Genomic DNA, 25473 nt, shown 5'->3' with positions numbered 1-25473 from the left:
CATATAGGGTACTAGAAAAGGGAGGGGATCTAGAATACATTGTGGTAGTATTGTGGGAAGTTGTTATAATAAACTACTATAATCCTTGCAAAAGGTTGGAAGTAGATAAGTTATTAAGGATACAAGGAAATAATAGAAAAAAGTAATATGGTGTGCAGATTTTAATGCTCATAGTAAAATATGAGGGGGAGGGGGGGGGGGGGGGGCTCACATACAGATGTAAATGGTAGGGTAATAGAAGATTTGATGGTTGATAAGGAATTAGTGTGTATGAATGACGGAAGAGGAACAAGAATAAACATAACAACTGGAAATGAATCGGCATTAGATATTACATTAGTGTCTAATCCCTTGGCTGGAATAAGTAACTGCCATGTTTGGAACGATACAACAGTGGGCAGCAATCACTACCCAGTATCATGCTCAGTGGGAGAGCGAGTGGAAATAAGACCAGGTGAAGGAATACCAAAATGGGGTTTTAGAAGAGCAGATTGGGTAAAATTCCAGCAATTAAGTGAGGAATCATTATCAAGGATAGACATTTCTGGAAATATAGACGAAACAAACAAACAGATAACATCAGCAATTATTATGGCTGCAGGTGGATCTATTCCCAAGAGTAAACAAAGGAGGAATAAAAAACTGGTACCATGGTGCACAGAAGAGTGTCGTCAGGCTGTTAAAAACAGGAATAGAGCATTTAAACTAGTTAAAAACACCCATAACATGCAGCATTTGATTCAGTATAAGAAGGCACAGGCTAATGTGAGAAGGACAGTACGTCAAGCTAAAAGGGCAAGTTGGAAGAAATTTTGCAATGAAATAGGAAGATCAACACCTGTGGGAGAGGTTTGGGGAATGATAAAAAGGATGGGAGGAGTAAGGAGGGAATGGGAAATTCCAGTTATAATTACTGAGGAAGGAACAGCAATCTCCAATAAGGATAAGGCAGAGATAATGGCAAAAGCATTTGTAAAAATTCACAGTTCAGATAACCTGTCAGAAGTTTGCAAAATGAGAAAGGAAATAACAATGAATCAGCATCCAGGTGTGTTAGACTGGAGGAAAAAAAATTGATGATAAAATTGATGAACCTTTTAATATGGCAGAGTTGATGAGAGCAATAAATAGAGCTAAACCAACATCTCCAGGAAAAGATCAGATATGCTATGTGATGCTAAAACATCTAGGGAAAGGAGCACTCTTAAAGTTGCTGCACCTTTATAACAGAGTGTGGGAGGAGGGAATATTACCGAATGCATGGAAAGAGGCAGTAGTCGTTCCAATAAGAAAACCCAGCAAGGATCCTTCTAAACACACAAGTTATAGGCCAATAGCATTAACATCAAATGTATGCAAAATTATGGAAAGGATGATAACAGAAAGGTTATCGTATATACTAGAAAAAAGTGGAAAGCTAGCAAACTATCAAAGTGGTTTTAGGAAAGGAAGGAGTACCATGGATTCGGTGATAAGACTAGAAAATGAAATAAGAAAGGCTCAGGCAAATAAGGAATCAGTCATTCCAGTGTTTTATGATATAGAAAAAGCTTATGACATGATGTGGGAGGAAGGATTGTTAATAAAGTTGCACTTGATGGGTGTAGGTGGAAGAGTTTTTAACTGGATAAATAATTTTTTGTTTGGAAGAAAAATTGAAGTACGAATAGGGTCAGACATATCAAGTCAGTACGATGTGGGCAATGGAACGCCTCAAGGCAGTGTGATAAGCCCGCTACTTTTTATCATCATGATTGATGATGTCTTCACAAAGGTGCCAATGGATATAGGGAGGTCACTGTTTGCGGATGATGGAGCTTTGTGGAAAAGGGGAAGGAATATGGAGCATGCCATAAGGAAAGTACAAGGAGCAATTGATGAGGTGGTGGAGTGGGGATATGATAGGGGGTTTAAGTTCTCAATGGAAAAAACACAAACAGTCTTTTTCACCAGGAAACAAATTAAGGAAGGGGTGAAGTTCAATATGTATGGGAAAGAATTAGAAAGGGTTGGAACATTCCAATTTTTGGGAGTTATTTTCGATTCACGGTTAACATGGGCAGATCATATAAAGAAAATAGAAGGAAAATGCAAAAAAGTAATTAATGTGATGAGATGTTTGACAGGTAGGGAATGGGGAGCTAGTTGCTCTGCATTAAAAACAATATATGTGGCATTGATAAGATCTGTGTTGGATTACGGCAGTGTAGCTTATGGGTCAGCAGCCAAATCTCTATTAAAGAAACTAGATATGATTCAGGCACAGGCATTAAGAGTATGTAGTGGTGCTTTTAAAACTTCACCAGTACCTGCACTACAGGTAGAAATGGGAGAAATGCCATTAGCATTAAGGAGGCGGCAGTTGATGACAAACTATTGGGCTAATTTGCAGGGACATAATGATTTCCACCCCACAAAAGGAGTGTTGCAGGAGACATGGGAGAACGTAAGATATAACGGAGATAATTTTAGTAGAGTAGGCAATGAGGTAGCAATATAATTTGGAGTATTTGATATGAATAATATCAAAGACCGTTCCGAGCCAGAGACCGTTCACGTGACGTCTGCCGAGCCAGTGTCTCCGGACAAGATGGCCGCTGTCGAGCACCTGAACTGTCTGGTCCACCCTGGCCACCTGAACTGTCAGGTCCGTCCTGGCCGCCTTGCCACGGCCCAGGTCCGCCCACGTCATGCCAAGGCCCAGGTCTGCACTGGCCGCCTGCACAGCCTGCTCTGCCCTAGCCGCCTGCTCCGCCCTGGCCGCCTGCACAGCCTGCTCCGCCTTGCCACGGCCCAGGTCCGCCCACGCCATGCCACGACCCAGGCCCGTCCACACCATGCCACGACCCATGTCCTGTCCCCCTGCACGGGCCTGGCCCACCATCCCTCCCCCAAGACCGCCACCGCTCCACCACCCTCCTTGAACATTTTTTCTTTTGTTTGGGTGTCGGGAGCCATCCTTAGAGGGGGGGATCTGTCACGTTTTGGGTTTGTTCATGTCATGTTTCCATGTCTGTCATGTGATTCCCTGTTAGTCATGTGATCCTGCCATGTGTTCCCTTGTCTGTCTCATGTTGTCATTGGTTCATTGTTTCATTGTTCACAGGTGTCCCTTGTCTTGTCACAAGCCCTCATGTTTGCCATGTGTCTTTGTCAAGTATTGTTTTCTGTAGACCACTGTTTGGGTTTGTTCATGTTCATGTCTTGATTTTTGAGTTTTCATGCCACGCCATGTTTTTGTTTGTTGTATGTTTGGTTTTGTTTATAATAAACTGCACTTGGGTTCTCATTTACACTTGCCTCTAGTGGATCCTTTACAAGTATAATATATCCATTGATTAATTTTTTTAACTTTGACATATTATAGTCAAGTCATCTTCATTTATATAGCGCTTTTAACAATGTAGATTGTTCTAAAGCGGCTTTACATTGATAATAGGAAATTAAAGTAAACACGACTCCATTTTAACTCAAAACGTTTAAGTTCTTTCTCTGCAAACTTCAAAAACGCGAACCTGTGAGAATGCTGATGGTGTGCACATGCGTATTGCGAGTTCAGTCTATAGGTATGCGCGTTTGAATATATGTGCGCAGGCGTGAATATTTACTGAATGGAAGTCCTGCGAGTTATTTTTGACCTATGACATGCAGCTCCCTCCGCATTCCAGCACAGGGGTATTTTATGGTGCTCCTCCGCAGCTCTATGAGTCACACACACACACACACACACACACACACACACACACACACACACACACACACACACACACACACACACACACACACACACACACACACACACACACACACACGTACGTATATTTCACAAGAGTTCACATTAACTAAAGTTGAAAAACATTATATTCTTTTAAAATAATATAAATGAAATGATTATATCACTCAATATAAAAATAAACACCTTTTCTAAGTTTACTGATCCAATTATTTTAGTTGAGATGCAACAATCAAGACATTGTACACAAACTGTGATGCCTCAGGCCAGGTGGCGGATCTAGAAAAAAATTATGGGGTGGCGAGAGGGGGGCAGGAGTTTTTGAGGGGTGGCAACATATGGCAGACGTATACTGAATTGAATCACAGTTTGATGAGAAATAGTATGTACACACTACAAAAGGGCAAAGGCTGCCATTTACAAACTCATACAGACAAACTTAATCTCATGAAATCAATGTCTTGCATTTGAGGTTTCATGTGAAACAGTTCATATTAGGAATAAGTGACCATACAATGTGATCTCACTTAATAGGAGATGGAAGTATGATAGAAGTTAGGGGCATTATCACTTAAAGGCATTAAGGTAAGACACATGTGATGAGTGGCAGATATGTGAGAGGGGAAGAAAACAGTTTTTGGCTGTCATTTACACCAGTGTCACATTTTAAACTTTGTTTCTCACACTTTTGGTTTTATTAAAGGTTCTCAGTTGCCAAAACAAAGATTTAAAGTACAGATTCTGTTGAGGTCATCATTTTAACAGCTTTGTAAAGGCTCACCAGTGAGCATAACATGAAGTTGTCATGCCTATAACAGCTGAATGCGGTGGTTTCCATGTTGCTCAGCAAAACACTTCACAAATGTATCTAGATCTAATGCCCTTGTGCGTTTTGATTCAATGCTGAGTACAGCCAAACTCGATAGTCTCTTTTCTGTCATAGTTGACCGCAAATAAGTCTTTATGAGCCTGAGAGATGAAAAACTTCGTTCACAGGATGCACTGCTCACAGGTAAAACAACCGCTATTACAGTTTTTTTCGATTGCTAAACGACAGTGAGCACAACTGGAGCTACATGTGCAAAACTCTAACTACAGTCTGCACTACCAACAGTCACCTGAGCTAAACAGTTCACATCACCTGCAAAACTCACTCCAAGTAACACAACTCTTAACACATGGCTCAAAACAGGCTCAGTGCAGCCAAACACTATGCACAACCCTCACTGAGATAACACACACTGTCACTCAGAACACACTGGCCCTCATTTATCATTCTTGCGTAGAAACGGGCGTATATGTTGGCGTAAGATTATGCTTACACTGATCTCACCGCCTGATTTATGAAGCTGTGCGTACCTTTGAAATCCAGGTGTACGCAATACCTTGATAAATGCCGCGGCTGAAAACGATCGTCATTAGAATAACACGCCCCTATATATTCAAGTCTACGCTCCCCCCACGCCCTCATTTTACGCCATGGACACACGGAAGACGGCAAAGAAGAGAAACTTGGATGAGCAAATGACCTATCACAATGCATTATTTTACAGCACGTGTTTTGAAACAATTAGCATTTAATTTCGTATCACGTCACATGTATTGGGGTGTACAATAGTGATGATGATGTGATGTGGAGTACCATTCATTCACATTAATAATTGCATGACAATTTGTAATATTCTTATTATTATTATTATGATTTGTTTTATTAATGACGCTTATTGTTATTTAGAAGAAGAATGTCGTTATTATTATTATTTGTATTATTATTATTATTATTATTTACAGTTTTTTTCAGTCGCTAACAAGCGTTTGTCCAATCAGTGTTCACATTTTCAAAACTCTAAACACAATTAGCACAGCATCGGTCTTTTGTGGCCATACCATTCACACATTTCTTGTCGTTTTCACACAATATGCAGTCAGTGAACACATTTCCATAATGCTTACATTTTCTTAACAGACAAGCTATACCTCCCAACAAAATGATGGATTGTTTTTTTAGTATTTACAAATGTTAACACACAACATCCCACAATAGCAAAAACAATATTCCAAACCTTAGATAGGCTACAGTATGGACTGCATTTATTTATTTACCATTTACATTAACTTTTACCATTTTTGTAAATTTCATGATTTTAGCAAAATGTGATTTTGATTGCTAGCAAAATGTGTTGCTTTTGAACAATGTCATGAAGAAACAAGCTTTTCGAGTCCATATGCATCTTCCTGGAGCAATAATGCTGAAAATTCAGCTTTTCATCACAGGAATAAATTACATTTTACACAATTTATTACATGACATACATATTTTTAAACAGAAATCAGTTATTTCAAATTGTACTAATATTTCACAATATGAAAGTTTATAAAAACCTCTGCTTCTGCAATGATATCAGTTCAAAAACAATATATCAGTGAGAGTCAAGGAGCTACAACGACAATATGTCCAGGTATAGTGTACTGTATATTCAATTCAATGTCCAGTTCTATAAGCTTTGCACTTTGCAAGTAGGTAACCTACACAGTAATAGGTTACAGTACAGTATAGAGTAATGACATGATTTACATAAACTTTGTTTTGAGAGTTATGGAATTGGAGGCCAGCCAGGCCCCTCATGAATTCATATACATAGATGAGGCAGGATTCAATCTGGCCAAAAGGCGTCGACCTGGACGAAATGTAATGTGAAGGTGGAAGGTTTATGACCATCGGCCACATGACCAGATGTCCCTCCTTGAAGCCATGGATGCTGGCTCCAAGGGTGGATCCGACATACCAAGCAGTTTTATCCCAGGTGCATCGCCTTGGATGATATCAGATGTGATCTTGATGAAAACATGTGGCCTAACCCTAAAGATTGCAGAGATTAGATACAGTAATTTTGTGTGGGGTTTTGTGGGTGTGTTTTTTTGTTCAGAATGATCTTGTGTGTTTCATGGATATTTTGTTCACTGTAAGCAATACTGTAAAACTTTTTCTGTTATATCAAACCGTGTTTCTACTGTACCTCCTGTAGTAAACAGTAAAGGAATAAAAACTGATTTGCTTTTTACTGGAATGCTTATGAATGTGAACAGTACTGTACATGTGGACAGTTCCCAACCAAGAAATTTAGTGTAAAAACGGTGGATTGCATATTTTGCATGCAAATACCTGTAAAACTGAAACATAAAAGTCTATGCAGTTTTAGTAATGTCAACAATAGCCAGGATTTTGAAACCTGGTGTACTTTGATTGAGTGCATGTACCTTGTGAAGTGAAAACAAGTGTTATTCTTTGACAGAAAAATTTCATTTTGAGTCAGATTTCCAGTGTTTTGGTAAAGTTAGTGTGTGCAGAGAAACATGTGTTCTGTTTTGAAATGAAGAGTTAGTATATATTTAACTAAATGTGTTTTTGAGAAGACAATTAACCATTTGGCCAATTGTGTTTTGTAGGTGTGAGTCTGTGTTAAGAGTTTAGAAAAAGTATCTGAAGTATGGGTAAGCGCTTGTTAGCGATTGAAAAAAACTGTAAAATAAGAATAATGTCTTTTTTATTATTTTGTCAGTCTGAATGATTTTTTGGTCATTGAAAGTAGTCAGGTCCGAATCTTCAAGATTGTGTAACCCTGTAGGCATTTTTGAGGAAAAGTTGTTATACCACATTTTTAGAAAGTTCAATGTCTCCTGAATAAGGATCCACCGTATAACATTGAAATAAGGGTCCCATTTTCTTGTAATTGTTATTGAAACAATAGGTGCATTATTCACAGCCGAAACACTACAGGTGGATAGGGTAAAAATTTTAAGTTATAGATATCACCATAAAACCTTTCCAGTTTTTCACTTACATAGAGACAGACATTTTTTGTATTACAAGTTTTCTGAAATGTCATGTTTACATATGAGGCATACCAGTATATATATATATATATATATATATATATATATATATATAATTTGAGGGGCAGGCATACCAGTACGCGGTTCTCACTTTCGGGCTAGCCCTGTCTCCTTGCGTCTTCACGAAGGTTGTCGAGGCAGCCCTCGTTCCTCTCGACGACTCCGACTAGCTCACTCTCGAGACAAGGTTTGCGAACACAGGGACCTAGTGCTCCGGCACCTAGCTTGTCTGGGCCTTCGGGTCAGCTGGGAGAAGAGCAAACTCTGCTCCGTGCAGAGGATCTCTTTTCTCGGTATGGAAATCGACTCGGTCGCCATGTGCGCGCAGCTTACGAGCGAGCGCGCGCGCGCAGTCACTGCTAACTTGCCTTCGTCAGTTCGAGGGCAAGAGTGCGGTTCCACTGAACCTATTTCAGAGGCTCCTGGGGCATATGGCATCCGCAGCCGCAGTAACGTCGCTCGGTTTGCTTCATATGAGACCGCTTCGCGATCAAGTCCCGAGGTGGGCATGGCAACACGGCACGCTCCGAGTCCCAGTGACTTCGACCTGCCGTCAGACCTTCACCCCGTGGACGAACCTCAGTTTTCTATGGGCTGGAGTGCCCATAGAACGAGTTTCCTGCCATGTTGTTATATCAACAGATGCCTCCACAATGGGCTGGGGCGCCATGTGCAATGGACATGCTGCCGCGGGCTCCTGGACAAGACCCCAGCGCCTTTGGCATGTCAATTGCCTCGAGTTGCAGGCTGTACATCTCGCCCTGCACCGCTTCTGTGCGTTGCTCAGGGGTCAGCACGTATTAGTCCGATCAGACAATACCGCCACAGTAGCGTACATCAACCGACAAGATGGTCTGCGCTCCCGTCGTATGTCGCAACTCGCCCGCCACCTCCTCATATGGAGTCAGAAGCATCTGAGGTCGCTTCGAGCCATTTATATCCCGGGAGACCTGAACCGTGCAGCCGATCTGTCTCGGTTTCGGCCTCTCGCTGGAGAATGGAGACTCCATCCCCAGTCGGTTCAGCTGATTTGGGATCAGTTCGGGGACGCACAGGTAGATCTGTTTGCCTCCCACGACTCGTCCCACTGTGACCTGTTTTATTCTCTGACCGAGGGCACGCTCGGCACGGATGCACTGGCGCACAGCTGGCCGCGGGGCCTCTGCAAGTATGCGTTTCCCCCAGTGAGCCTTCTTGCGCAGACTTTGCGCAAGATCAGGGAGGACGAGGAGCAGGTAATTTTGGTTGCCCCGTATTGGCACAACCGCACCTGGTTCCAAGAACTAGTACTCCTCGCGACAGCACCTCCCTGGCCAATTCCTCTGAGAAAGAACCTGCTTTCTCAGGGACGGGGCACCCTATGGCACCCTCGTCCCGATCTTTGAAATCTCCATGTGTGGTTCCTGGACGGGACGAGGTAGGTTTGAGTACCCTACCACCAGCGGTGGTGGCTACCATCACTACTGCTAGATCATCGTCCACGAGACATGCCTATGCGTTGAAGTGGAACCTCTTCGTCAACTGGTGTTCTTCTAAACTTCAAGAACCCACGAAAGGCCCGATCAGTGTCGTGCTTTCCTTCCTGCAAGAAGGGTTGGAGCGAAGGCTGTCTCCCTCCACCCTGAAAGTGTATGGTGCCGCCATTGCCACACATCATGATGCAGTTGATGGTAAGTCCATTGGAAAGCACGACCTGATCATCAGTTTCCTGAGAGGAGCGAGGAGACTGAATCCTCCTCGCCCTCCTCTCGTTCCCTCTTGGGACCTCTCAGTGGTTTTAACTGCTCTGCAGAGTGCTCCCTTTGAGCCTCTGCAATCAGTGGAGCTTAAGTTCCTGTCAATGAAGACAGTGTTCCTGGTTGCATTGGCCTCCATCAAGAGGGTAGGGGACCTGCAGGCATTTTCGGTTGACGAAGCGTTCCTGGAATTTGGACCGGCTAACTCTTACGTGATCCTGAGACCCCGGCCTGGATATGTGCCCAAGGTTCCCACCACACCCTTTCGAGACCAGGTGGTGAACCTGCAAGCGCTGCCCTCTGAGGAGGCAGACCCAGCCTTGGCACTGCTCTGTCCAGTACGCATTCCACTGTAAGCCTCTCTGAGCATGTGTCTTTACCTCGGCAAGCCACCTTGCCACCCCTGGGTTTGAAATATTCCACCTGCGGCTGGACACCCCAGTGATTCTCAATATGCAGCCCCCTGGGGTCATGTGTATTCCAAGTTCCCCCCTTCGGGCTGGGCATAATTGCATATTTCCACTGATATATGCTTCCCAGTGTACCTTGGTACCTTGGCATAATTCCAGCAGCCATTAAAAACTGTCCCTTTCATGTTAATGTTGTTTTTTCATTGTTTACATGTTTAAATATTCTGAGAATGCATAGTTTAGTTATAATGTTTAATGTTTAAACTGCAATAAATGCATTAAAACGTTTTTTTTTTTTTTTGGCAGCCATTTTGTTTTTATTGTTTATGCCAAAACAGTGATGTTTACAACTTGTTATACGGCAGAAATGGATTCAGCACCTAAAAATCATATAGAAACAACACTTGAAGTACTTTTCCTCAAAAATGCCTACTGCATCTTATCCAGGGCTATTTATCTATTTTGGGACTCGACTAAAGCCTTTCATTACTGAACCCAGTCCGTGCGCACCTGCCGGGCCTAACCCTGAAACGTCAGGTAAAGCGGAATGAAGGAATACATATGCCTACAAATCAAATGCTTTGGTAAAGTCACACAAATTAAACATTGAAGTCCATGTTGCACAAAAATAAACACTGAAGTTTATAATTACTATGTTGTTGTTGTTTATACAGTGGGTCATAATATATCATATCTTTTAGTTTGTCAGTGTGTTTTGTGGTGTTAGGAATTGTTTTTCTGCGCATTTCCGCACTAACTCAAAACGTGCGTACACCACCTCCTGAGCTGGCGTAGGATTTGAGCGTGCCGTCCGCCAACGTCCATATTGATAAATCTCAAAGTCACCGTGGTTTTGGGTGTACGCTGGGAATTTGGTGTATGCACTTTTGATAAATGAGGGCCACTGAGAGTAAAAACACTAGCATCAAACACCAATACAGAAAATACAAACTTTTCATCTTTACAGTTTGAACAATTTCAGTGACTTCATACAAAGTAATATTTTCTTCAAAGAAAAGAGTGACAATCTTTCACATGATTTATTTTAATTTTAGAACATAACAATTCTTTAAGGTAAATGAAAATGAGCAGTTTTCTTCAATAGTCTAGTAATTTACGGAATTACAGTAATGAGAAAAAAAAGGTAGAAACTAAAAGTACATACTGTAATTCAAACAAATAATTGAGGGGCTAATCCTGCCTCTCTGTAGCATCAGGCCACAGGCTTTCATCAACATCACATCTAATGTTCTCTCTTGCCATGCACCTGGGGAAGAACCTTCTGGAGTGCCTTATCCATCCCTGGCAGTCATGTCCTCACATCCGGCACGCATGGCTTCCAAAAGAGACATTTGGTCATGTGGGTGGTGACCAAACACTTTCCACCTCCACCCATACAGAAAAAAACAAATATTGACATATATATATTTTACGTAAAGTGTCGAAAATATATGTGGCATATATTCCAAATACATTGAAATATATTTGCATTGTTGGTCACTTATATTTATCATTTTGAAATATATTATGAAATATAACAAAAATATATGATGTTACAGTAAGTGTGAAATATATTTACATATATTTACATATATTTAACTAAAATATATTTATTGGGCCAATTTCGAATATTTGCATATATTCCAAAAATATATTTCAAATATATTTATTTTGTGTATGGGAGCCTTTCAGCTGAAATTGCAATCAGCAGTGTTTGAAAGGCACAAGGCTGAAATCTATTCTATTTTGAATGTGTGGTTCACAGTTTTGACAGCAGTGTGTTAGCATTTGAACAAAGTGCTGTAAATCCACAGTGTTGTGCAGGTTGTGGTTAAAGTCATGGGATAAGTGTGTAGAGTTTTGAAAACTGTGTTCAAGCAATGAAAAACGAACTAGAGTTTGGTCCACATGAACTGCTGCTGTGCAGACTGTAGTTAGAGTTTTGCACATGTGACTCCAGTTGTGCCCACTGTCGTTTAGCAATCGAAAAAAACTGTAACAACTCATAAAACACATCCTGGTATGGGTCCAAAAACTGAGACAGTTTTGAATACATGAATACATACAGTCGTTCCAATAATGAGAAGTTTCCTGCATCTGCCACAGTTTTTACAGCATCTACTATAACTAAGTTCAAGCAGTGTGCACTACAGTGAACACAGAAGGCATGTTTGGCTATACTTCTTTTTTTTTTTAGCTTGAACATCTGCATGTGCCCCGCGCATCACTGCTGCGCCTTCGTAGCCCTGGCCTACAAGGTTTTTCTTGTACTCCAGCCCATGCTTCTCAAGGAAGAATATAATCTTGTCACTTAAGGCGGCAGCATCCAGGTGTTCTGCCACTTCAAACTCCAGAAAGCTGTCATGAACCACACCGTTGTAAAAATATCTCAGAACAAATGACATTTGCTCTTTTTTCTGAACATCTTTAGTTTCATCAACAATAACTGAAAACTGCTTGCTCGGTTTAACTTCCTGGATAATTTCTTCTTTGACCATTGCAGCCAAGCACTCAAGTATTTTATTCTGTATTGGTTTACTTGTGTATTTAGCATTTTTAGCTTGTTGTTCAAGTCTTTGAAGTTTTTTTTTTTTCTTGCCTGCCCCTCTTCGGAGGACAACTTTATTTTTTAATAAAGCAAAATATATACACAATATGTTACAATACAGACAATAGATTTATATACAGTGTTTATATACAGTGCGTAACCATACACCCAGTTTAGTGAGACCCTGGGTACATAAGGGATTATAGCACCACGTACAGAGTGTAACACGTAACATATAAGACACGACAAGCTGACAGACAGACAACAGAGGGACAAGACAGTTGACAAACACAAGAACATATTATTATTGATTGAATAGAATGATCTTGAGCAAATTCTATTTGTTGATCTGAGATTTACATTAGTTGGTCACGGTTAAGGTGTTTGAGGGGAAATGGGTTTGGAAACATGTTATGCATGAGTGTGGATAGTGTATGCCTATGTGTACGTATGAAGTGATAGCTGCAGGGGCAAAAGCAAAAGGGAAAAGAAAAAGAAAAGAAATAAACTTACATAACGGAAGGGTATATGTTTCTGGTAATGTACACGGCTTGTAGTTATGTTTGTGTGGTATTAAGAAATGTCAAAAATGGGGACCAGGTGTCTTCAAAGGCTGATATTTGCTTCCCTCTGTGTGCACTGTGTTTCTCCATTGAAATGTGTTCTGAGATTAAATTTGTCCAGTGATTGATGTGGCAAGATTTCTTTGATTTCCAGTTTTGGAGAACTACTTTCTTTGCGACAGCTAGAGAGATGAGCAACGGATTCCTGTATTTTTGCGGGATATGGATTTCGGAAAAGTCGCCTATGAGAATAAGTGTTGGGGATGATGGGATTCTGTGGCTCAGGATGGTGGACAGTGTCTCAGTGACTGTAATCCAAAAAGAGTGAACTGGTTGGCAGTGCCACATGGCGTGCAAATAGTCGTCTGTGCTACCTAAAGTGCATTGTGAACAAATATCGGTGTTGTGTAGGCCCATTTTGAACATATTACTTTGGGTGATGCGAGTTCTGTGAATGACTTTATATTGTATAAGCTGCAGGTTTGTGTTATCGGTCATGAAATATGTGTTCCTACAGATTTGTTCCCAGTACTCAGGGTTGGAAGAGACGGCCAGGACGGTTTCCCACTTGGTTGTTGGGAGTGTTATTGTTGTGTTTTGGTTGGAAATCATTGTATATAGCTGGGAGGTAAATTTTTTGAAGTTATTAATTTTCATAAGTTCTTCTATAAGCTGAGAAGGTTGTAATGTATTGTTGGTAAGTGTGGTTTTATCTTTAATTTGAAGTCTAAGTTGTTGATATTGAATGAATTGTTCTCTCCCAACCCCATATTTCTGTGTGAGTGTGTTAAATGACATGAAATGGTGGTTCTCAAATAAGTGGTGAAGATGTGTGATTGATTGTGGGGAAACAAAGAGGAGTGGAGTGTAGTTGAGGGTTCCTCATTCTCCAACTGTCGCTAAGGCCATTGTCCATATATTGCTTAATTATGTCAGTGGAGTGCCAGTTTCTTAAGTTGCCAGAGGTGCTTGAGCGGTCAATTGTGGGATTGATGACTGTACTGAAGTCTCCTGCTATGATGAGGTTGTTTGAATTTGATAGTATGGAGAAGAGATTGTGGAAGAAAGAATGATCATCATTGTTAGGGCCATAAATGTTTGCGTAAATGTTGTATGATTTAGAGTTACATTAATGATGATGAATCTACCGTCTGGGTCCATGATAGAGTGGTTTAGTGAGAAATTAATGTCTTTATTTATTAAAATAGAGACACCTCTTTGTTTGCTGTTATATGTTGAAGAGTATATTTTGTCAAATTGTTTAAAATTAAGATGTTGCAATTCTGTGTCTGTTAATGTTTCTTGAAGGAAGCAAACATCAGCCCCCAATTTTATTAGATGATTAATTCTGAGAGAATGATTAAAGTCTTTTGGTTTGGTTACGGAAGCCACGTACATTCCATGTTATCAAGTTAAGTGGTTGCATGTGTGTATGTCAGGTATATATCAGAGTTATGGGCTAGCACGTATATATGGGTTAAGAGGCATATGAAGTGATAAAAAGAAAAAGAGAGTGAGGAGGGGGAGAGAGGGATAGAGGGGTTCGGTTGAGGGAATATGGCGTGAGTGTTTTTTCTCGTCAGTATTGAGTGGATGTGTGTCATATCTCGCATAACATGTTTTCCAGCGTTTTTTGCTTGTTGAGCTGAGAGGTATAGTGGTGTTGAACATGAACACAAAACTAACAAACAGACACTGGACAAGAGGACTTTACACATATAGACAAAGACAAACAGAGAGTCAAGACATAAATACTCAATATACAAAGAAAGGCACATGCCTTATCAGAGATTGAAAGGAGGGAAAGACAGAGAGAAAGAGCGAGAGAAAGAGATAGACAGACAGACAGACAGAGAGAGAGAGAGAGAGAGAGACTGCTAAACAAGAAAAAAAAGAGAGAGAGAGAGAGACTACTGAACAAGAAAAGTAACAAAGAAAACATACGGAATTTAGACGCTGGGCTAATAGATTTTGTAAGTTTACAGAGGTGTGGGAGAGAATGAAAAAAAAAGAAGTTTTTTTTTAAAGGCACACTATGCAGAAATTGTGTTTTTGTCAAACAGCGACCCCTAGAGTCGCTGTGGAATACTTGCACTGTCGTAAATACCGGCACCCTCGCTGTACGCCGGTAACATTACCTGATAGAAGCATCGGACATGGAACAGGCGCAGATAGACTCCGAAGATATTTATTGACCAGGTAATGTTTCACGATTTCATACAAATATTAGGCTATTGCATAGTCTACTGAACTACTGATGATGGTAATAGGATAATAATAAGTTTGTCAAGTGTTATAATAAAGTAGCCTACCACGTTTGCTGGCTTATAACGTTAACGTTAACAAATTTCATTTGTGTTTTTTAATTGTAATGTAAACATTACAAAATGCCAGATGACATCAATAAAGTTAAATGTACGTCGCATTATTTCATAACATTGGCCGTTATGATGTCATTAGACATGATTATTGCAATTTATCGAAATAGTTTGCAAATTGTGCCCGTTTACACTATTTACAACCTCTAGGCTTATTTATGTCCTGATAATTATGTGAGATATTGACAACTGTTCACATGATAATCGCAGGAATCAACGTCAACAGCCTCGTCTGATATCCCTCAGGCGATTGGGGTCACATAAAAAATAAATAAATAAAAAATCCATGAAGGAGACCATCGAAAGGGGGGAAGGGCGCAAAAACTCTCGACCCTGAGGAGCAGTCGAGGCTGCCGGAGCAGCGGTCATGGAGGTTTGTTTATTATTGGTCAAGATGTCATTTTAGATACATTCAGCCTTTCCCCCAATATATATATATATATATACAGTGAGGAAAATAAGTATTTGAACACCCTGCTATTTTGCAAGTTCTCCCACTTAGAAATCATGGAGGGGTCTGAAATTGTCATCGTAGGTGCATGTCCACTGTGAGAGACATAATCTAAAAAAAATCCAGAAACTATTTTTAACTATTTATTTGTATGATACAGCTGCAAATAAGTATTTGAACACCTGAGAAAATCAATGTTAATATTTGGTACAGTAGCCTTTGTTTGCAATTACAGAGGTCAAACGTTTCCTGTAGTTTTTCACCAGGTTTGCTCACACTGCAGGAGGGATTTTGGCCCACTCCTCCACACAGATCTTCTCTAGATCAGTCAGGTTTCTGGGCTGTCGCTGAGAAACACGGAGTTTGAGCTCCCTCCAAAGATTCTCTATTGGGTTTAGGTCTGGAGACTGGCTAGGCCACGCCAGAACCTTGATATGCTTCTTACAGAGCCACTCCTTGGTTATCCTGGCTGTGTGCTTCGGGTCATTGTCATGTTGGAAGACCCAGCCTCGACCCATCTTCAATGCTCTAACTGAGGGAAGGAGGTTGTTCCCCAAAATCTCGCAATACATGGCCCCGGTCATCGCCCTGTCCCATGTGCAGAAAAACACCCCCAAAGCATGATGCTACCACCCTCATGCTTCACAGTAGGGATGGTGTTCTTGGGATGGTACTCATCATTCTTCTTCCTCCAAACACGTTTAGTGGAATTATGACCAAAAAGTTCTATTTTGGTCTCATCTGACCACATGACTTTCTCCCATGACTCCTCTGGATCATCCAAATGGTCATTGGCAAACTTAAGAGTAAGACAGGCCTTGACATGTGCTGGTTTAAGCAGGGGAACCTTCCGTGCCATGCATGATTTCAAACCATGACGTCTTAGTGTATTACCAACAGTAACCTTGGAAACGGTGGTCCCAGCTCTTTTCAGGTCATTGACCAGCTCCTCCCGTGTAGTTCTGGGCTGATTTCTCACCTTTCTTAGGATCACTGAGACCCCACGAGGTGAGATCTTGCATGGAGCCCCAGTCTGAGGGAGATTGACAGTCATGTTTAGCTTCTTCCATTTTCTAATGATTGCTTCAACAGTGGACCTTTTTTCACCAAGCTGCTTGGCAATTTCCCCGTAGCCCTTTCCAGCCTTGTGGAGGTGTACAATTTTGTCTCTAGTGTCTTTGGACAGCTCTTTGGTCTTGGCCATGTTAGTAGTTGGATTCTTACTGATTGTATGGAGTGGACAGGTGTCTTTATGCAGCTAACGACCTCAAACAGGTGCATCTAATTTAGGACAATAAATGGAGTGGAGGTGGACATTTTAAAGGCAGACTAACAGGTCTTTGAGGGTCAGAATTCTAGCTGATAGACAGGTGTTCAAATACTTATTTGCAGCTGTATCATACAAATAAATAGTTAAAAAATCATATATTGTGATTTCTGGATTTTTTTTTTTAGATTATGTCTCTCACAGTGGACATGCACCTACGATGACAATTTCAGACCCCTCCATGATTTCCAAGTGGGAGAACTTGCAAAATAGCAGGGTGTTCAAATACTTATTTTCCTCACTATATATATATATATATATATATATATATATATATATATGTATATGTATACATATACACATGTATATATATGTGTATATATATATATATATATATATATATATGTATATGTATACATATACACATGTATATATATGTGTATATATATATATATATATATACATATATAGGGGGAAAGGCTGAATGTTGGAAAAATATATATATATAAATATATATATATAACTATATATATAACAAATTGTTTTGATTTGTAGGTAAAACTGCATTCCCTGGAGTCTGTGCAGAAGGACAGGCTGTTTAATCCTCACAAGGTTGCCAGGTCTTATGTTTGATGTGATGGCCATGTTTGAGGTATCCCAGAGCCCTGACCCTGTTGGAGATGTCCTGCATTGGTGCACTTGCACCAACTGCAGAGAAATGGACACAGACCTGGAAAGGCTTTGCTGTCACCAGATACCTGCAAATTGCATAAGCAACATGGCACACATGGAGTTCTATGTGTTGGATGAGGGGGTGTTGCGGCTGGCCCGTGCGGCCTGGAATGACATTTTTGCTTTTGATGACAGCCAGGAGCCGGGTGTAGAACAGCGTCAATATAGACATGTCGCCTACAGACAGTTTGTGCACTTTACTTCTATTTAATTTAATTTAACTTATTTTTGTTTGCATGTAAATAAAGACATTTTCAGAAAAGTTCAATATTGTACATAATTTATGACATTTATTACAAATATTTACAAGGACCAGATTACAGTACAACAGTCACTGTGGAGGAATGGCTCCTCTTTCAATGTGGGCCTGCACAAGATCTGCAGTGGGTGGTGGCAGTACAGCAGCAAGCAAACCCCAGCGCCTTTGGGTCATCGGACCTGAGCGTCTGTTTGCGGGGAAGGCCTCTCCCACTTGCAATTCTTCTCCCAAGAATAGCCTTCTGGAGGTCTTGTATGTAGCTATACTGCTTCTTCTCCTTTGTGGTGTAGACACTCCAGCTTTTTTATTTATTTTTTATTGAAGTATCTTCTATATCTGTATCGGAAGTGGAGATTTTAGTATAGTCATTTCAAAAGTGTTTGGTAAGAACCGCTCAAAGTGCAGTTGTTACAGTAAATACTTACATTTTGTGTCCATTACGTGCTGGCAAGCGATGATTGTGGTTATTGTAATCTAATGCGGCAAGCAAAACTCGCGTCCTGTATACAGGTGGACTGTAGGCGAAGCGTTTCAATAGCATCCAGCTGCAGCCCCGCAGACTCACCTCCGGCTAGACACCACTGGCTGGACACCAGTGGATAGACAGCCTACGTCATTTCCATTTTCTCCGTCATTTCCGTTTCGCCGCTAATTTCCGTTTTCACCGCTGGATGGACTGCAATTTTATTTCCTATTTTCACCTCTGGATTGACATATATTTATTTTATATTTTCACCTCTGGATAGACATATATTTAATTCTCACCTCTGGATGGACAGAATATTTATTTTATATTTTCACCTCTGGATAGACAGCATATTTAATTCTCACCTCTGGATGGACAGTGTATTTATTTTATATTTTCACCTCTGGATAGACAGCAACAGCATATTTAATTCTCACCTCTGGATGGACAGAATATTTATTTTATATTCTCACCTCTGGATAGACATATATTTATTTTATATTTTCACCTCTGGATTGACATATATTTATTTTATATTTTCACCTCTGGATAGACAGCATATTTAGTTCTCACCTCTGGATAGACATATATTTATTTTATATTTTCACCTCTGGATTGACATATATTTATTTTATATTTTCACCTCTGGATTGACATATATTTATTTTATATTTTCACCTCTGGATGGACAGAATATTTATTTTATATTTTCACCTCTGGATAGACAGCATATTTAATTCTCACCTCTGGATGGACAGTATATTTATTTTATATTTTCACCTCTGGATAGACATATATTTATTTTATATTTTCACCTCTGGATAGACATATATTTATTTAATATTTTCACCTCTGGATTGACATATATTTATTTAATATTTTCACCTCTGGATTGACATATATTTATTTAATATTTTCACCTCTGGATTGACATATATTTATTTTATATTTTCACCTCTGGATTGACATATATTTATTTTATATTTTCACCTCTGGATTGACATATATTTATTTGATATTTTCACCTCTGGATTGACATATATTTATTTTATATTTTCACCTCTGAATTGACATATATTTATTTTATCTTTTCACCTCTGGATAGACATATATTTATTTTATCTTTTCACCTCTGGATAGACAGCATATTTATTTTATATTTTCACCTCTGGATAGACAGCATATTTATTTTATATTTTCACCTCTGGATAGACATATATTTATTTTATATTTTCACCTCTGGATTGACATATTTATTTTATATTTTCACCTCTGGATAGACAGCATATTTAGTTCTCACCTCTGGATAGACATATATTTATTTTATATTTTCACCTCTGGATTGACATATATTTATTTTATATTTTCACCTCTGGATGGACAGAATATTTATTTTATATTTTCACCTCTGGATAGACAGCATATTTAATTCTCACCTCTGGATGGACAGTATATTTATTTTATATTTTCACCTCTGGATTGACATATATTTATTTTATATTTTCACCTCTGGATAGACATATATTTATTTTATATTTTCACCTCTGGATTGACATATATTTATTTTATATTTTCACCTCTGGATTGACATATATTTATTTTATATTTTCACCTCTGGATTGACATATATTTATTTTATATTTTCACCTCTGGATTGACATATATTTATTTTATATTTTCACCTCTGGATTGACATATATTTATTTTATCTTTTCACCTCTGGATAGACATATATTTATTTTATATTTTCACCTCTGGATAGACAGCATATTTATTTTATATTTTCACCTCTGGATAGACATATATTTATTTTATATTTTCACCTCTGGATAGACAGCATATTTATTTTATATTTTCACCTCTGGATAGACAGCATATTTAGTTCTCACCTCTGGATAGACATATATTTATTTTATATTTTCACCTCTGGATAGACATATATTTATTTTATATTTTCACCTCTGGATAGACAGCATATTTATTTTATATTTTCACCTCTGGATAGACATATATTTATTTTATATTTTCACCTCTGGATAGACAGCATATTTATTTTATATTTTCACCTCTGGATAGACATATATTTATTTTATATTTTCACCTCTGGATAGACAGCATATTTATTTTATATTTTCACCTCTGGATAGACATATATTTATTTTATATTTTCACCTCTGGATAGACATATATTTATTTTATATTTTCACCTCTGGATTGACATATATTTATTTTATATTTTCACCTCTGGATTGACATATATTTATTTTATATTTTCACCTCTGGATTGACATATATTTATTTTATATTTTCACCTCTGGATTGACATATATTTATTTTATATTTTCACCTCTGGATAGACATATATTTAATTCTCACCTCTGGATGGACAGAATATTTATTTTATATTTTCACCTCTGGATAGACAGCATATTTAATTCTCACCTCTGGATGGACTATATTTATTTTATATTTTCACCTCTGGATAGACATATATTTATTTTATATTTTCACCTCTGGATTGACATATAATTATTTTATATTTTCACCTATATGGATAGACAGCATATTTATTTTCTGTTTTCACCAGTGGATAGACAGCATTCTTTTTTAGGCTTAATTGCACATGTCTTTTCCGTATTGTCATTTTACTTTTATGACTTAAAATATATAATATAAAAGCTGTGTGCAAATTGAAATATGATCTTTATCATATATCTTTACATAAAACAATTCTCAATAATATACTTAATATTATAACATCAATAATTCATGCAAACTGCATTCACAAGAACCACCTTGAAAATATATATTGTTCAGATCATATCACTATTTTTTGTGACTTAAATTCAGCCTAGATCAATGGACTATAAAGTTTTGTCAATACAACAGACTTGTACATGTTAATTGACCACAGTTTTTTGCCTTGCCCATTTGGATATTCAATTCTTTTTTTTTTTTTGTAAACGTAACCACTTCTGTTTTTAAAATATACAGATTCACGTGATCAGACAATTTACCAAACAATCCAGATCAAATTAACACTTCATGGTTTTGCAATATGTATTGGGAATTACACAATCTAATTAGTAAAATTAGTCAAATCTGACCATCAGAATGAAGATGCCACAGTCAGGCCCGTAAGGTTGTGGGGGAAGTCCCTATTTCAAGAGAAAATAAAACATTTCCAAATAAACTATTGCACACTGTGCACACCACACCTCATTCCTGCCCCCTAAAACTGGCAGTCTGGGCAATGCTCAGGAAATTCAGGGTCTGTATAAAACCCTCGCAGGTCTCCACGTCTTCCGTTTCCACAGTACCCCACCCAGTCTTTGAAAAAACAAATGTACAATATGATTAGAATGAGCATGTTTATATTTAACTACTGTATATTAGAGTACAAGTGTTGATTCAAGGCCAATACAGAAATGAAAAATTGATTAAAAACTTACTCTCCAGCCAAGCATAATAGACCTAATAGACCAAAAACTAGCTCTAGAATTGAGGCACACCAGAGTTCACTAATACCTTTAAAAAACACGACACAGTACCTTGAAAACAAGACGATTTTTTTTAACTAGCTAGTTTGTGCATTTGAATTCTGACATGACCTATAAATCATCGACAGTTTATTATTTTTTCTTACCGCTGACATCTGCATGGCGCGTCAAATTTGAACAGTAAATGACGATACGGAAATGACGTCAATTTGAAAAGTGAATGACGATACGGAAATGACGTCTGCTGTCCATCCACTGGTGTCCAGCCACTGGTGTCTAGCAAGAAGTGAGTCTGCGGGGCTGCAGCTGGATGCCTCTCAAGCGCTTTGCCGCATACATCAGTATATGATTTTGGAAGCTTTCCAAATCAGATGTGGTCCTGGTGGGGAGGGGGGAGGCACACATTAGTAACACGTCTTACCACAATGGCATAAAGGCTAAATCTGTCCATCACTTCCAGCCTGCACTCATCAAACAATTACAAAAATGTGCTACAAACACACATCTACCAATACTATGACTGAAGTAGAATATGGCTATGTATAAGTGTAGTTACAGTATGTACATTTGTAAATGAATACAATAGCTACTTTAGTGCATGCGTAATTGCATGACCGTAGATGAATACCTGAAGTTGATGAACTTCTTCACCTGGCTCAACCAGCGCTTGTCAAGCACGATTGCTGTAAGTGCCTGATGAGCTGCTGAACCTGTAATCACATATCAGAGCGAGTAAAAAAAAAAAAATCACAATCTCAGACCAAATGAAAATCAAGTGACAACAATCGTTCAAACCTTGCTGGATCCATGGCTTGTTTTGGCTGCCTTCATCCAGAGGCTCATGTTCACAGCATCCAGTTGCCCATGAATGTTGGTTGCGGACATGGTGTAGGACTCCATGCCACATCATCTGCAGAAACAGACCACCACACATTACATACAGCTAGAAACTTCACCTTTCTGCATGCCCAAAGTAATACTTTTTACAGCGACATTACAAAGACTTATAAAATTCCTTGAACTGCTCCTCGGTCAATGCTTGTTTGCAGCAGTACCAAAAGTGGTTCACGATGTCCTTCATCCAGGCCAGAATTGAACTCTGATTTTTTTATGGTGCCAGCCTGATCGCACGATACAAAGAAAACAAAGCCATTATGTGTGGGGGTTATGGTTACCCAGTCGACAGACTCCCTGTGACCCCGCTGTGCTATGTTTTCTGTGGCTGTTAGAACCAAAATTTTAGCTAATGTTTTAATGTAGTATTGATTTTCAGCCACCTGCTTCTTTTTTTGCTCATCCATTAGTCCAAACATTGAGGTATTTTTATCCATAATTTTCTTGTTCTCTGTCCATGCGAACACTGCATTTACATGGCCTTCAGATCTGGCATGAGAACAGAAACCACTGTCTTTCACTGAAGCCTTTTTCCAGTTACGATAACGGGGAGGGAGGGAAAAATGCCTACAAGCAAAACAGTAAGCTGCATCTTTTGATTGCGAGTATTCTAACCAGGGATGAGATTTGTACCAGTCGCTGCGGAAGCTTCTCCTGGCTCCTCCCTGGAGGGTCTTTGGCAAACTCTCGCGCATTGGTTGCACTGGCACCTCACACCTGGACTTGGATACATCTAGAAGATGGAGGGGAGGAAAGATTCATACTGAATTACATCTAAACTAATTACACAATATTACAACTAGTAAAAACATAATCAATTAGGAACTGTCATTGATTATTTATAACCATCAGACTGTGTTAACACACACTAACATTTTAGCCTGGGAGAGTATTTTTAGATTCATTTGTTTAATTTTTTATTTAATCTGAGCTAAAATACATTCTACACAAAATATAAAAACTCATCTCCCCATCTCATCACACTTTCACACTGACAACTTTCCCTAATTATTCATATTTAAGCAAACATGAATTTTTATATTTATTTGAAGTCTAAGCAATGTCTCTTAAATATTATAGCAAAATGTCAGTCTTTGTCATTTGTTCTTCTTATTCATATGTAACTTAGTATACTATGCAGCAACAATTTCCATACCATGTGGACCAGCTTGACTGGAGATCGTTGGTGATGGCCCAGGCACTCTCTGTCATGAACCTGGGTTGATCTCTCTCTCCCTCTCTCAGCCCAGCCATCCTGCTGCCCGTGATCTTCACCTTATTGCACCTGTGAGTCTCCGCTATTGGTCTGGGGATTGAGTCTCCCTCGCTGTCTACCATTGCCTGTTGACCAGGCAAGTTTTTGACTTTTGTTTTTCTCCAGTACTGCGTCCGCATGACGGCAGACTCCTGTGTTAACTTTTCAATAAATTTTGTTTCTCTATCAGCCTCTGCCCTTGGGTCCTCTGTTATCTCTGACACTCTCCTTTCCCTTTCACTGTCTGAGCCCTGCACGTTATCTTGTCTCTCGCTTTCTCCCTCCTCATCTTGGTGATGCTCTCCCTCCATATCTTCACCGCTGTGGTGTTCTCCCACCTCCTCCTGTCCCTGGTCGCCTTGGCCTTGTATTCTATCTGTGTCACGTTCCTGTTGCCCTTTTCTCTCCACCTCGTCTTTTTCTTCTTTCTCCTTACACCTCTTTTCTCTCTCCTTCCACCTCATCTTCTCCATCTACCTTGCTCAGTTGTTCATTTTCTATTTCTCTCGCCTTTCTCTTTGGTGAGAAAAAACTACATATGCTAACTTTCCTCTTCATTTCTGTAAGATTCAAAGTAACTTTACAATGTTTTCCTTGACAGACGTTGAATCAATATTAGCTTTTGTAGCCTACTTTACACAGAACAAACGTCAGACCTAACTATAGGCCTATGTATAGTTAGCGAAATAACGCTCTTCAACCTGATTTTTATCATCTCAAAATCAGCATTGCAACTATGCTAGCACTGTGCTTTCATTATAATTTCATATCTTGATAGATAGTTAATCCGTTTTTACCTCTTTCCTCCTGTGTCTCCTTTCCTCTCGACTCCTGGCTCCCTCGCTTCGTGCCACTCTGTTTTCCAAACAAATCAGTCTCTTGCATAGACTGTAAAAAAAAATGGACGACGCCCCTTCGCTCTCTTCCATTGGTGAGAACTGAAGCCGCCAGTGTCCCGATATGGCGCTGACATCTTGAGGCACAGTAATGAGCAAGAAGCAAAGCCGCTAAATCAACGCCCCGCCCTCACTCTCGCAGAATGCACTCTCCCTGCACTTTTTTAAGTGGCCTATGTCTGCTCCGTTGCTCCGTTCTGCTCCATTGATTTTTATGTATGTTGTCTGTTTATGTCTGTTGATTGCAGTACTTTGCAGAGGCTTCTTAAAAAAAAAAAAATAAAAAAAAAAAAATTCTCCTCAGTCCTCCGACGATCCCGAAAAATCTCTTCGCTCAGAGAACCTGTCAATCACAGCTGTCAATCATGACATTACGCCACCGTTTTTATAGCATCGCTTAACTAATTAAAAACAAACTTACTTTAACATCAATCAGTGTGATAAAAACTACAGTAAATGACAGAAACCACCTTTGGAAAAAAGATATTTGA

General features: G+C 39.3%; 1 long non-coding RNA gene across 1 annotated transcript; it reads right to left on the bottom strand.

The window, feature by feature from the left end:
- Positions 1 to 18987: 18987 nt before the first annotated feature.
- Positions 18988 to 20611, bottom strand: LOC311302693. Its single transcript, XR_014629649.1, has 4 exons — positions 20504 to 20611; positions 20155 to 20467; positions 19874 to 19979; positions 18988 to 19252 (listed from the first exon to the last, which is right to left on the bottom strand). It is a non-coding gene; the product is annotated as an uncharacterized lncRNA (long non-coding RNA).
- Between the last annotated feature and the right edge of the window lie 4862 nt (positions 20612 to 25473).

Source organism: Rutilus rutilus (genome assembly GCF_951802725.1).
Source record: "Rutilus rutilus genome assembly, chromosome: 13".
NCBI classification, from domain to species: domain Eukaryota; kingdom Metazoa; phylum Chordata; class Actinopteri; order Cypriniformes; family Leuciscidae; genus Rutilus; species Rutilus rutilus.
The sequence above is the reverse complement of the archived record's forward strand: the minus strand, read 5'-3'. Positions and strand labels throughout refer to the sequence as shown.